This window comes from Anopheles funestus (assembly GCF_943734845.2).
Source record: "Anopheles funestus chromosome X unlocalized genomic scaffold, idAnoFuneDA-416_04 X_unloc_151, whole genome shotgun sequence".
In the NCBI taxonomy this organism is placed as follows: Eukaryota; Metazoa; Arthropoda; class Insecta; order Diptera; family Culicidae; genus Anopheles; species Anopheles funestus.
The window spans coordinates 22,501-37,925 of NW_026045096.1; the positions used below are offsets into that span (position 1 = coordinate 22,501).

At 47.7% G+C, this 15,425-nt stretch overlaps 1 long non-coding RNA gene across 7 annotated transcripts; it reads right to left on the reverse strand.

The window, feature by feature from the left end:
* Window positions 1-11,079: 11,079 nt before the first annotated feature.
* On the reverse strand, window positions 11,080-14,681 carry LOC125772939 (uncharacterized). 7 transcript variants are annotated; one of them, XR_007419771.1, is made up of 3 exons: window positions 12,993-14,681; window positions 12,039-12,242; window positions 11,080-11,729 (listed from the first exon to the last, which is right to left on the reverse strand). It is a non-coding gene; the product is annotated as an uncharacterized LOC125772939 (long non-coding RNA). The 7 variants fall into 7 exon arrangements; XR_007419767.1 differs by lacking the exon at window positions 12,039-12,242 and adding an exon at window positions 12,516-12,583 and having other exon boundaries at window positions 12,653-14,681; XR_007419766.1 differs by lacking the exon at window positions 12,039-12,242 and adding an exon at window positions 12,448-12,583 and having other exon boundaries at window positions 12,653-14,681.
* Window positions 14,682-15,425: the final 744 nt, after the last annotated feature.

A 15,425-nucleotide genomic window follows, 5' to 3' on the forward strand; every position in this document is an offset into this window, starting at 1 on the left:
GGGGAGCTCTTACACGGCACGGAGACACAGTGATGCTCGCCCATCACAGTGTACAACGATCGAGTTTGCTTAAGTGTCTGGGTACCTACACACCAGACACAATGCAATGGCCACGGATCCACACAAGGCACATCACATGCAGAAAGCTTCACCAGATTATGACACATACCACACTCTTGTAACTCGTCGTCGAAGGGGCGTTCAAAGTGCCTTACGGCTAGGGGAGATCTAGCACGGCACGGAGACACAGTGATGGTTGCCCATCAAAGTGTACAACGATCGAGTTTGCTTTCCGCGCAAGCGTTCTAAGTGTCTGGGTACCTACACACCAGACACAATGCAATGGCCACGGATCCACACAAGGCACATCACATGCAGAAAGCTTCACCAGATTCTGACACATACCACACTCTTGTAACTCGTCGTCGAAGGGGCGTTCAAAGTGCCTTACGGCTAGGGGGGATCTAGCACGGCACGGAGACACAGTGATGGTCACCCATCAAAGTGTACAACGATCGAGTTTGCTTTCCGCGCAAGCGTTCTAAGTGTCTGGGTATCTAAGCACCAGACACAATGCAATGGCCACGGATCCACACAAGGCACATCACATGCAGAAAGCTTCACCAGATTCTGACACATACCACACACATGCAACTCGTCGTCGAAGGGGCGTTCAAGTGCCTTACGGCTAGGGGAGATCTAGCTCGGCACGGGGACACAGTGATGGTCACCCATCAAAGTGTACAACGAACGAGTTGGCTTTCAACAAATTCTGACACATAGCAAGCGAGCGACCGAGCTACACCGAAGGCAGCCCATGGTTGGTCACTCGCGGACGATCATCAGTAATGATCCTTCCGCAGGTTCACCTACGGAAACCTTGTTACGACTTTTACTTCCTCTAAATCATCAAGTTCGGTCAACTTCAGCCATGCCAGCTGCAGCTCACGAAGGAACCGCGGAAGGTAAGCCTCCAGAAACCTCACTAAATAATCCATCGGTAGTAGCGACGGGCGGTGTGTACAAAGGGCAGGGACGTAATCAGCACTAGCTAATGACTAGTGCTTACTAGAAATTCCAGGTTCATGGGGACCGTTGCAGTCCCCAATCCCGACTAGATGGGCATTTTAGTGATTTCCCGTTCCTCTCGGAATGGGGGCGCCTATTGGCGAGAACACGCTGCGACCCACATTGTAGCACGCGTGCAGCCCAGAACATCTAAGGGCATCACGGACCTGTTATCGCTCATTCTCAGCTTGCTAAACACAAGTTGTCCCGCTAAGCAGGGCAAACGTAGCCGACGACCGCCCGTGAAGGCGCCGCCCGGCTGTAACGTCAGGTGCGCCCGGAGGCGCACTGCTGACAGCGTTCTAGTTAGCATGTTTGAGTCACGTTCGTTATCGGAATTAACCAGACAAATCATTCCACGAACTAAGAACGGCCATGCACCACTACCCTTAAATTTGAGAAAGAGCTATCAATCTGTCTTACCTCGATAAGTTTGGACCTGGTAAATTTTCCCGTGTTGAGTCAAATTAAGCCGCAAGCTCCACTTCTTGTGGTGCCCTTCCGTCAATTCCTTTAAGTTTCAACTTTGCAACCATACTTCCCCCGGAACCCGATTTTGGTTTCCCGGAAGCGACTGAGAGCACCGAATAGGGGTAGCGTCTCCCAATTGCTAATTGGCATCGTTTACGGTTAGAACTACGGCGGTATCTAATCGCCTTCGATCCTCTAACTTTCGTTCTTGATTAAAGAAAGCATCCATGGCAAACGCTTTCGCTTCAGTTGGTCCTACGACGGTCTACGAATTTCACCTCTCGCGCCGTAATACCAATGCCCCCAACTACTTCTGTTAATCATTACCTCTAGGTTTCTGACAAACCAACGAAATCGTATAAACCGAGGTCATATTCCATTATTCCATGCAAGATTATTCTCGGCCAACGCCAACCCCACGGGGGGGCCGGACGCTTTGTCTTAGCCTGCTTTGAGCACTCTAATTTGTTCAAGGTAAATGTGAGTATCTTGAGCACCATGAGGAGCCCGTGCCGGAGTTAACCGGTAGCACGGTACTCGTTCACAGAGTAACGCCCAAGTACACCATTGTGAGTCGCAGCCGTGAGCGCGCGCACGAACGGCCCCGGCGTGTAACCGGGCGCCCGTGGCGGTCACGTGTCTGGACGGGCAATCAACTTCGAACGTTTTAACCGCAACAACTTTAATATACGCTAGTGGAGCTGGAATTACCGCGGCTGCTGGCACCAGACTTGCCCTCCACTTGATCCTTGTTGAAGGATTTATACTCAACTCATTCCAATTATGGACCATCGTTAGAGAGGTCCATATTGTTATTTCTCGTCACTACCTCCCCGTACTGGGATTGGGTAATTTACGCGCCTGCTGCCTTCCTTGGATGTGGTAGCCATTTCTCAGGCTCCCTCTCCGGAATCGAACCCTGATTCCCCGTTACCCGTCGCAACCATGGTAGTCCTCTACACTACCATCAATAGTTGATAGGGCAGACATTTGAAAGATCTGTCGTCAGTCGACAAGCGACCATACGATCTGCGTCCTTATCCAGACTTCAACTCAAGCCGCCCGGAGGCGATTGGTTTAACTAATAAGTGCACCAGTTCAGCTACCCGCGAGGGCAACAGTCCCGGCATGTTGCATGTATTAGCTCTGGATTTTCCACAGTTATCCAAGTAACTAGTGGTAGGATGATCTTGTGAATTATAGCTGTTATACTGAGCCTTATGCGGTTTCACATTCATTTATGTTTGTACTTAGACATGCATGGCTTAACCTTTGAGACAAGCGTATATTACTGGTAGGATCAACCAGAATTCGTTCCACTACAGACACACACTCGCTTAGTGGGAAATAAATTTCCACACAACTCTCTCTCTCTAGAACCATATGGAATGGCTCTTTGGTGTTGGGTAAGGCACCAATTTGTTGGGGTGTAACGGTCACCACCAACTTTAAGTTTGTTAGGGCACAACGGAAACCACTAACTAAACTTTAGGAAACTAAATTTCCTCACACATTATCTCTCACCATATTAGCACTAGGTGCTATCCACGATTGTACAACGTTTCAACTCTTGAATCGACCGTAGGGCCGCGGAATTGCTTCCGGGCCCCTATTCTCGCTATTAATTGTTCATCTCTTTCAATACATCGAGTTCGTTCCATTGGGTAGTTCGCATGGCGAACGTTTTGATGCAGCCCCCTGGGGGACCACGGCACTTTACACCGGGTATGGTGTATGCGCAACCTACAGATAACAATAAACCCCTTATGCGTGTGTAAACCGATGTTGGGCTGCTCAACATCTTTCATGGTTACATCACTTGCACCAGAACCCACGGTGCCGATTTGGTAATATGTTGTACATTTACTCTCAAGATGTACGCTTCGGCCCCTTATTCAGGGGCTCAAGCTATTACCAGCAAGAACAATCCTCATCCAGACTTGAACTCGAAACACCCGCAGGCGAACGGTTTAACTAATAAGTGCACCAGTCTTGAATCCATGCGTCGGTGGAAACAATGCCGGCGTGTTGCATGTATTAGCTCTGAACTTAGCGAGTGATTGCCTTGCAGCTGTCATACTGAGCGTAGAGCGTGATTATCGCTCACTTGAACCATGTTGAATGGCTCTTTGGTGTAGGGTAAGGCACCAATTTGTTGGGGCGTAACGGTCACCACCAACTTAAGACTTGCTTATAGGTATTTCAACGTTTTCAACTCTTTAATCGACCGTGTTTCATTATCATCTCTTCTTCTTATTAAATGCATCGAGTTCGTTCCATTGGGTAGTTCGCGTGGCGAACGGTTTGATGCAGCCCCCCGGGGGGGACCACGGCACTTTACACCGGGCATGGTGTATGCGCAACCTACAGATCACCAATATATTTGTGATCGATAATGCACACTTCTTACACGACTGACCAGTCGACAGCGCTGCCTTCCTATTATGCGTGTGTAAACCGATGTTGGGCTGCTCAACATCTTTCACGGTTACATCACTTGCACCCGAACCCATGGTGCCGATTTGGTAATATGTTGTACATGGTCTCAAGATGTACGCTTCGACCCCTTATTCAGGGGCTCAAGCTATTACCAGCAAGATCAATCCTCATCCAGACTTGAACTCGAAACACCCGGAGGCGAACGGTTTAACTAATAAGTGCACCAGTCTTGAATCCATGCGTCGGTGGAAACAATGCCGGCATGTTGCATGTATTAGCTCTGAACATAGCGAGTGATTGCCTTGTAGCTGTCGAACTGAGCGTAGAATGTGATTATCGCTCACTTGAAAGGGTCAAGCCCTTTCGAGTCGTCCGGTTTTTACGCCAGACGACTCGGTTCACCATCTTTCGGGAAGGGACCGTCTCGGTCGCAAGCTGCTCCGGTCCCCAAACAACCTGCGACAAATGATAGGAAATGCCGACATCAATACGTGTTCAGTTTGGTTTATCGCTCATAGGTCTTTTTGACCATCGATCCCTGATTATAACTCTCAATTAAACAGTCAGGAGAGTAAGGCATGCCCATCGATATCTCATCGACAGGCGATACCGCAAGAACGGCCAACGACACATCAGGTGATCGATTATTGCTACGACTTTTGCTTAATCGTTTCCACTCCTTAGAGAAAGAAACCCCCGGGGACCGTCTCGGTCGCAAGCTGCTCCGGTCCCTAAACAACCTGCGACAAATGATAGGAAATGCCGACATCAATATGTGTTCAGTTTGGTTTATCGCTCATTGGTCTGTTTGACCATCGATCCCTGATTAAACTCTCAGTAATCCAGTCGGGAGAGTAAGGCATGCCCATCGATATCTCATCGACAGGCGATACCGCTTGAACGGCCAACGACACATCAGAGGATCGTATCTTGCTACAACTTTTGCTTAATCGTTTCTTCTCCTTGGAGAAAGAAACCCCCGGGGACCGTCTCGGTCGCAAGCTGCTCCGGTCCCTAAACAACCTGCGACAAATGATAGGAAATGCCGACATCAATACGTGTTCAGTTTGGTTTATCGCTCATTGGTCTTGTTTGACCATCGATCCCTGATTAATACTCTCAATTAGAAGGTCGGTAGAGTAAGGCATGCCCATCGATATCTCATCGACAGGCGATACCGCATGAACGGCCAACGACACATCAGAGGATCGTATCTTGCTACAACTCTTGCTTAATAGTTTCCACTCCTTGGAGAAAGAAACCCCCGGGGACCGTCTCGGCCGCAAGTTGCTCCGGTCCCTAAACAACCTGCGGCATCAAATGATAGGAAAAGCCGACATCAATACGTGTTCAGTTTGGTTTATCGCTCATAGGTCTGTTTGACCATCGATCCTAGAATTCAACTTTCGAGTAAGGCATGCCCGTCGATATCTCATCGATAGGCGATACCGGTAGAACGGCCAACGACACACATCTAGGATCGCATTTACTCTTCCTTGGATGGATAACCAATACCCTAGGACCGTTTCATCGCGAGCTGCTCCGGTCCTCAAACAACTCGCGAACCACCGATAGGATGATATTAGGAATGGCCGACTTTCATCCTTTAACTCTCAGTTCTGCTTACCAAAACATAGGTACTTGGACCTTAAAGACCACTATATGTTCCCCGATCGGGGGCAATCGGAACGTCTATCCATCATCAACATCGTTTCACTCATTCCGAACCACCAAATTGGACAGACAGTACCATATTCACCAACCGATTGCTTCAACTTCGCAAACTGTATGGTAAGTTCTACTAATTTCACATCTTACCATCGACTAATAGTGCATAAATCCACTTGGAAATCACTTTTCCTTGGTCCTCGGACCTTCTACGACAACGTCCAACAAATATCCGAAGTCGTTTCCCAACTTAGACCAAGCATTTCGTATCTTTACTTCTAATCGATTTTTTCTCTCATAATTGACGATCAAAATCTAAAAACCACATTTTGAGCCAGAAGCAGTCGTCCGATCGTCCTGGGGGTAGTCTCAATCGATTTAGAAGGGCCCAATTCATAAAGATACGTACTCAGTCAAATTCATGCTTCTGGCTCACCTACCCCCTATATAGAAAACGAAAGCGTACAGGCGTGGAAAACGTGCCATTTTTCTCCATCACGGACTTTTTTTTTCTCGTTGCACCGACTCTAGTAAAAAAGTGAAATTTTTTACTAGTTACCAACTTTTGCAAATTATCATCGGATATCACTTTTCATGGTCTATAGTAAGTTCTTATCACGTTTTAGTAGTTTTTGAAAAAAAAATTTTTTTGAACTTTTCAAAATTTTTCAAAACAAAGTTTTTGTAGGCGGTTTTGTGTATGGAGGGTTACTAGTCTCGGGGTCACTGTTTGACCAAAAAACCACTATATATCATTCGATAGGTAATTTCAAGGGCTACAAAAAATTGTTCTACGGCACCCCCCTCCGACGTCTAGTATTCGAGTTATTGGCCAAAAACCATCACTTGAGCGATTTTTCGTTCAGGGTACCCGACTCTAGTAAAAAAGTGAAATTTTTCTCGATTGACCAAGTGTTGCAAATGACCATCGGATTTCACTTTTTATGGTCTATAGTGAGTTCTGATCACGATTTGGTACTTTTTGAAAAAAATTTTTTGACGCACTTTTCAAAATTTTGCAAAACCAAAACTTTTTAGGCGGTTTTGTGTATGGAGGGTTACTAGTCTCGGGGTCACTGTTTGACCAAAAAACCACTATATATCATTCGAAAGGTAATTTCAAGGGCTACAAAAAATTGTTCTACGGCACCCCCCCTCCGACGTCTAGTATTCGAGTTATTGGCCAAAAACCGCAACTATAGCGGTTTTTCGTACAGGGTACCCGACTCTAGTAAAAAGATGCGATTTTTACTAGTCTAGGAACTTTTTGGTCAAAAATCAAGTATATGTCATTCGATAGATAATTTCAAAGGCTACCAAAAATTGTTCCACGACAACCCCCCTCCGACGTCTAGTATTAGAGTTATTAGCCAAAAACCGCAACTATAGCGGTTTTTTCGTCCAGGGTACCCGACTCTAGTAAAATGATGCGATTTTTACTAGTCTAGGGAACTTATTTGGGCCAAAAATCAAGTATATGTCATTCGATAGATAATTTCAAGGGCTACCAAAAAATTGTTCACGACACCCCCCTGCGACGTCTAGTATTCGAGTTATTAGCCAAAAACCATTATAGCGGTTTTTTCGTCCAGGGTACCCGACTCTAGTAAAATGATGCGATTTTTACTAGTCTAGGGAACTTTTTGGCCAAAAATCAAGTATATGTCAATCGATAGATAATTTCAAGGGCGACCAAAAATTGTTCCACGACACCCCCCTGCGACGTCTAGTATTCGAGTTATGGGCCAAAAAACCATTCATACTTGAGCATTTTTGCTCATTTTGCCTGTACGGGTACGGGGACTAGTAAAATCAGGCCAATTTTACTAGAGTGGGGGTACTTTTTGGTCAAAAAAAACAACTTTTGCTCGTTCGATAGGGAATCGATAGGGCAACAAAAAATCGTTCTACGACCCCCCCCTTCCGAATGTCTAGTATTCGAGTTATGGGCCAAAAAACAGTTTATAGCTAATTTTTCACTCGATTTTTCACCAAGTATCGCACATTACTCCGGTTCTATACATTGGATCGTCAATCTTTAAGATTTTATGGGTAGTTCCAACTGTTTGCTACATTTCATCCATTCATCTCCAACCGATTCAATGTCTGTGCTAGAAGTTATTAGAGGAATAAAAAAATTTACCCTTGGCTTTGAACCGTCAAATTTTACCCATTTTTGGCCCGTATTTGCCCCATAGCTCCGCGGTATCCAAGATAGCGCCACACTTTCTTCGGGCCATGGGTAGATGGCACTTGTGGCTAGATTTCTTCCATGCACCACTAATCGCTACCATGTCTGTGGCCGGAGCTATTCACGAAAGCGCCTCGCGCACTTGGTCGGATTTTTGGTCCAACTTGCACCATTTTTGGCCCATATTTGCCCCATAAGCTCCGCCGGTATCCAAGAATATGGCCACACTTTCTTCTGGCCATGGGTAGATGGCACTTGTGGCTAGATTTCTTCCATGCACCACTAATCGCTACCATGTCTGTGGCCGGAGCTATTCACGAAAGCGCCTCGCGCACTTGGTCGGATTTTTGGTCCAACTAGCACCATTTTTTGGCCCATATTTGCCCATAGCTCCGCCGGTATCCAAGATATGGCCACACTTTCTTCTGGCCATGGGTAGATGGCACTTGTGGCTAGATTTCTTCCATGCACCACTAATCGCTACCATGTCTGTGGCCGGAGCTATTCACGAAAGCGCCTCGCGCACTTGGTCGGATTTTTGGTCCAACTTGCACCATTTTTGGCCCATATTTGCCCATAGCTCCGCCGGTATCCAAGATAGCGCCACACTTTCTTCTGGCCATGGGTAGATGGCACTTGTGGCTAGATTTCTTCCATGCACCACAAATCGCTACCATGTCTGTGGCCGGAGCTATTCACGAAAGCGCCTCGCGCACTTGGTCGGATTTTTGGTCCAACTTGCACCATTTTTGGCCCATATTTGCCCCATAGCTCCGCCGGTATCCAAGATATGGCCACACTTTCTTCTGGCCATGGGTAGATGGCACTTGTGGCTAGATTTCTTCCATGCACCACTAATCGCTACCATGTCTGTGGCCGGAGCTATTCACGAAAGCGCCTCGCGCACTTGGTCGGATTTTTGGTCCAACTAGCACCATTTTTGGCCCATATTTGCCCCATAGCTCCGCCGGTATCCAAGATATGGCCACACTTTCTTCTGGCCATGGGTAGATGGCACTTGTGGCTAGATTTCTTCCATGCACCACTAATCGCTACCATGTCTGTGGCCGGAGCTATTCACGAAAGCGCCTCGCGCACTTGGTCGGATTTTTGGTCCAACTTGCACCATTTTTGGCCCATATTTGCCCCATAGCTCCGCCGGTATCCAAGATATGGCCACACTTTCTTCTGGCCATGGGTAGATGGCACTTGTGGCTAGATTTCTTCCATGCACCCCTAATCGCTACCATGTCTGTGGCCGGAGCTATTCGACGAACAACCATCGCATTTACCTAGGTACTTTTTCGGATTTTTGGTCCAACTTGCACCATTTTTGGCCCATATTTGCCCCATAGCTCCGCCGGTATCCAAGATATGGCCACACTTTCTTCTGGCCATGGGTAGATGGCACTTGTGGCTAGATTTCTTCCATGCACCACTAATCGCTACCATGTCTGTGGCCGGAGCTATCACGAAAGCGCCTCGCGCACTTGGTCGGATTTTTGGTCCAACTTGCACCATTTTTGGCCCATATTTGCACCATAGCTCCGCCGGTATCCAAGATATGGCCACACTTTCTTCTGGCCATGGGTAGATGGCACTTGTGGCTAGATTTCTTCCATGCACCACTAATCGCTACCATGTCTGTGGCCGGAGCTATTCACGAAAGCGCCTCGCGCACTTGGTCGGATTTTTGGTCCAACTTGCACCATTTTTGGCCCATATTTGCCCCATAGCTCCGCCGGTATCCAAGATAGCGCCACACTTTCTTCTGGCCATGGGTAGATGGCCACTTGTGGCTAGATTTCTTCCATGCACCACTAATCGCTACCATGTCTGTGGCCGGAGCTATTCACGAAAGCGCCTCGCGCACTTGGTCGGATTTTTGGTCCAACTTGCACCATTTTTGGCCCATATTTGCCCCATAGCTCCGCCGGTATCCAAGATATGGCCACACTTTCTTCTGGCCATGGTAGATGGCACTTGTGCTAGATTTCTTCCATGCACCACTAATCGCTACCATGTCTGTGGCCGGAGCTATTCACGAAAGCGCCTCGCGCACTTGGTCGGATTTTTGGTCCAACTAGCACCATTTTTGGCCCATATTTGCCCCATAGCTCGCCGGTATCCAAGATATGGCCACACTTTCTTCTGGCCATGGGGTAGATGGCACTTGTGGCTAGATTTCTTCCATGCACCACTAATCGCTACCATGTCTGTGGCCGGAGCTATTCACGAAAGCGCCTCGCGCACTTGGTCGGATTTTTGGTCCAACTTGCACCATTTTTGGCCCATATTTGCCCCATAGCTCCGCCGGTATCCAAGATATGGCCACACTTTCTTCTGGCCATGGGTAGATGGCACTTGTGGCTAGATTTCTTCCATGCACCACTAATCGCTACCATGTCTGTGGCCGGAGCTATTCGACGAACAACCATCGCATTTACCTAGGTACTTTTTCGGATTTTTGGTCCAACTTGCACCATTTTTGGCCCATATTTGCCCCATAGCTCCGCCGGTATCCAAGATATGGCCACACTTTCTTCTGGCCATGGGTAGATGGCACTTGTGGCTAGATTTCTTCCATGCACCACTAATCGCTACCATGTCTGTGGCCGGAGCTATTCACGAAAGCGCCTCGCGCACTTGGTCGGATTTTTGGTCCAACTTGCACCATTTTTGGCCCATATTTGCACCATAGCTCCGCCGGTATCCAAGATATGGCCACCACTTTCTTCTGGCCATGGGTAGATGGCACTTGTGGCTAGATTTCTTCCATGCACCACTAATCGCTACCATGTCTGGTGGCCGGAGCTATTCGACGAACAACCATCGCATTCACCTTCTCGTTGCACTTCTTCGGGAATTTGGTGCGACCAAGTTATCACTATAACTTGGTCATTTTCCGTCCATCGGACATTGCGGTTTTGGGTGTCGATACTTGACACCGCGCGCTACAATATGTTCCTCCACGACCATGTGGTCCGATGCTTCCAACAGGAGCTATTCGAGGAGTACCGATTTTTCACCATTAAAAATGCTCGTTTTTGCACCAACTTTTGCCTATAACTCAGGCTGTATCGATCGGATCTTCAATCTTGAAAAAGTTTTGGATAGGTGGCATCAAATGCTACATTTCGTTCTTCCACGTCAACTTTGTCCGATGTCTAGCAAAAAAGTTATTCGCGAACCAAGTCCAGAACCCATGCAATGGCTGCCCACATTGCATACATCACGGGCGGTTAACTCTCGTTACTCTATACCGAGGACTTGGTACTTTTTCAGGCATTCGTTGCTACTTCTCGGTTCATGATATTCGTTTACGGTCTTCACTAGGGCATTTGGTGCTCCTTATCGGTTCATGATATTCGTTTACGGTCTTCACTAGGGCATTTGGTGCTCCTTATCGGTTCATGATATTCGTTTACGGTCTTCACTAGGGCATTTGGTGCTCCTTCTCGGTTCATGATATTCGTTTACGGTCTTCACTAGGGCATTTGGTACTGGGCTTCCCACTTTCTACTGATCGATCCATACTCACTTGCGTGCACCTAGCCTAGGAAGGTTTCCTATGGGCTTCCCATCTTTCTACTGATCGATCCATACTCACTTGCGTGCACCTAGCCTAGGAAGGTTTCCTTGGGCTTCCCATCTTTCTACTGATCGATCCATACTCACTTGCGTGCACCTAGCCTAGGAAGGTTTCCTATGGCTTCCCATCTTTCTACTGATCGATCCATACTCACTTGCGTGCACCTAGCCTAGGAAGGTTTCCTATGGCTTCCCATCTTTCTACTGATCGATCCATACTCACTTGCGTGCACCTAGCCTAGGAAGGTTTCCTTGGGCTTCCCATCTTTCTACTGATCGATCCATACTCACTTGCGTGCACCTAGCCTAGGAAGGGTTTCCTTGGGCTTCCCATCTTTCTACTGATCGATCCATACTCACTTGCGTGCACCTAGCTAGGAAGGTTTCCTTGGGCTTCCCATCTTTCTACTGATCGATCCATACTCACTTGCGTGCACCTAGCCTAGGAAGGTTTCCTATGCTTCCCATCTTTCTACTGATCGATCCATACTCACTTGCGTGCACCTAGCCTAGGAAGGTTTCCTTGGGCTTCCCATCTTTCTACTGATCGATCCATACTCCTTGGGCTTCCCATCTTTCTACTGATCGATCCATACTCACTTGCGTGCACCTAGCCTAGGAAGGTTTCCTTGGGCTTCCCATCTTTCTACTGATCGATCCATACTCACTTGCGTGCACCTAGCCTAGGAAGGTTTCCTATGGCTTCCCATCTTTCTACTGATCGATCCATACTCACTTGCGTGCACCTAGCCTAGGAAGGTTTCCTTGGGCTTCCCATCTTTCTACTGATCGATCCATACTCACTTGCGTGCACCTAGCCTAGGAAGGTTTCCTATGGCTTCCCATCTTTCTACTGATCGATCCATACTCACTTGCGTGCACCTAGCCTAGGAAGGTTTCCTATGGCTTCCCATCATTTCTACTGATCGATCCATACTCACTTGCGTGCACCTAGCCTAGGAAGGTTTCCTATGGCTTCCCATCTTTCTACTGATCGATCCATACTCACTTGCGTGCACCTAGCCTAGGAAGGTTTCCTATGGCTTCCCATCTTTCTACTGATCGATCCATACTCACTTGCGTGCACCTAGCCTAGGAAGGTTTCCTTGGGCTTCCCATCTTTCTACTGATCGATCCATACTCACTTGCGTGCACCTAGCCTAGGAAGGTTTCCTATGGCTTTCCCATCTTTCTACTGATCGATCCATACTCACTTGCGTGCACCTAGCCTAGGAAGGTTTCCTATGGCTTCCCATCTTTCTACTGATCGATCCATACTCACTTGCGTGCACCTAGCCTAGGAAGGTTTCCTTGGGCTTCCCATCTTTCTACTGATCGATCCATACTCACTTGCGTGCACCTAGCCTAGGAAGGTTTCCTTGGGCTTCCCATCTTTCTACTGATCGATCCATACTCACTTGCGTGCACCTAGCCTAGGAAGGTTTCCTATGGCTTCCCATCTTTCTACTGATCGATCCATACTCACTTGCGTGCACCTAGCCTAGGAAGGTTTCCTATGGCTTCCCATCTTTCTACTGATCGATCCATACTCACTTGCGTGCACCTAGCCTAGGAAGGTTTCCTATGGCTTCCAATCTTTCTACTGATCGATCCATACTCACTTGCGTGCACCTAGCCTAGGAAGGTTTCCTATGGCTTCCCATCTTTCTACTGATCGATCCATACTCACTTGCGTGCACCTAGCCTAGGAAGGTTTCCTGGGCTTCCCATCTTTCTACTGATCGATCCATACTCACTTGCGTGCACCTAGCCTAGGAAGGTTTCCTTGGGCTTCCCATCTTTCTACTGATCGATCCATACTCACTTGCGTGCACCTAGCCTAGGAAGGTTTCCTTGGGCTTCCCATCTTTCTACTGATCGATCCATACTCACTTGCGTGCACCTAGCCTAGGAAGGTTTCCTATGGCTTCCATCTTTCTACTGATCGATCCATACTCACTTGCGTGCACCTAGCCTAGGAAGGTTTCCTATGGCTTCCCATCTTTCTACTGATCGATCCATACTCACTTGCGTGCACCTAGCCTAGGAAGGTTTCCTATGGCTTCCCATCTTTCTACTGATCGATCCATACTCACTTGCGTGCACCTAGCCTAGGAAGGTTTCCTATGGCTTCCCATCTTTCTACTGATCGATCCATACTCACTTGCGTGCACCTAGCCTAGGAAGGTTTCCTATGGCTTCCCATCTTTCTACTGATCGATCCATACTCACTTGCGTGCACCTAGCCTAGGAAGGTTTCCTTGGGCTTCCCATCTTTCTACTGATCGATCCATACTCACTTGCGTGCACCTAGCCTAGGAAGGTTTTCCTTGGGCTTCCCATCTTTCTACTGATCGATCCATACTCACTTGCGTGCACCTAGCCTAGGAAGGTTTCCTTGGGCTTCCCATCTTTCTACTGATCGATCCATACTCACTTGCGTGCACCTAGCCTAGGAAGGTTTTCCTATGGCTTCCCATCTTTCTACTGATCGATCCATACTCACTTGCGTGCACCTAGCCTAGGAAGGTTTCCTATGGCTTCCCATCTTTCTACTGATCGATCCATACTCACTTGCGTGCACCTAGCCTAGGAAGGTTTCCTATGGCTTCCCATCTTTCTACTGATCGATCCATACTCACTTGCGTGCACCTAGCCTAGGAAGGTTTCCTATGGCTTCCCATCTTTCTACTGATCGATCCATACTCACTTGCGTGCACCTAGCCTAGGAAGGTTTCCTATGGCTTCCCATCTTTCTACTGATCGATCCATACTCACTTGCGTGCACCTAGCCTAGGAAGGTTTCCTTGGGCTTCCCATCTTTCTACTGATCGATCCATACTCACTTGCGTGCACCTAGCCTAGGAAGGTTTCCTATGGCTTCCCATCTTTCTACTGATCGATCCATACTCACTTGCGTGCACCTAGCCTAGGAAGGTTTCCTTGGGCTTCCCATCTTTCTACTGATCGATCCATACTCACTTGCGTGCACCTAGCCTAGGAAGGTTTCCTTGGGCTTCCCATCTTTCTACTGATCGATCCATACTCACTTGCGTGCACCTAGCCTAGGAAGGTTTCCTATGGCTTCCCATCTTTCTACTGATCGATCCATACTCACTTGCGTGCACCTAGCCTAGGAGGTTTCCTATGGCTTCCCATCTTTCTACTGATCGATCCATACTCACTTGCGTGCACCTAGCCTAGGAAGGTTTCCTATGGCTTCCATCTTTCTACTGATCGATCCATACTCACTTGCGTGCACCTAGCCTAGGAAGGTTTCCCTTTGGTACCGACTTCCATCTACGCACTCGATATAACCTAGGTACTTGGTACCGATGATGGTTAACACTCAAGCATTTCTTGCATCCTGCGTGCAAGGTACCAATTTTCACTTCTTAGGTACGTTTTATGGGCCCGCATTTATCCAATATCGCTCCGATGGCCTTTCGCATTATTTCATCCGATAGCCCTTGCCAAAAGCTACCAAAAGTTCCTTCACGGCCATGTGCTCCGACGCTTAGTTTAGGAAATATTCGAAAAAATTCATCTTAGGAAAAATTTTCTTATTGGAAAATCACCTTAAATCGATGGCCATTTTTTGGCAAAAACTTTAACGTCTTCCCGACTTTGCGGGAATTGCGAATTTTTAGGCACCCAGAGAAAATCTTTTACTTTAAGGGGGCGGCCGCGTAGTTGCCCAAAGTCTCGGACACAAAAATTCTCAAGTTCCCCACTCTTGTAAAGCGCCCTATGAGTATCTCCTGGCCCGCGAGCTCTGCGAGCGGGCCAGCTTCGGCGATTTTTGCCTTTTCGCCTAGGCGGTTCTTCTACGAAATTGGTCCACAGCTTTTGCTCAGAAAGCTAGCATTTGTTTGCAACAGTTAGGTACTTGGTACCACATTTTGGTATCCATTTGGGCATTTGTGGCAACTACTCGGTACTTTGGCCCACATTTCGCTCTACTCGGGCTTCTATGGTGGTACTTGTCGGTACTTTT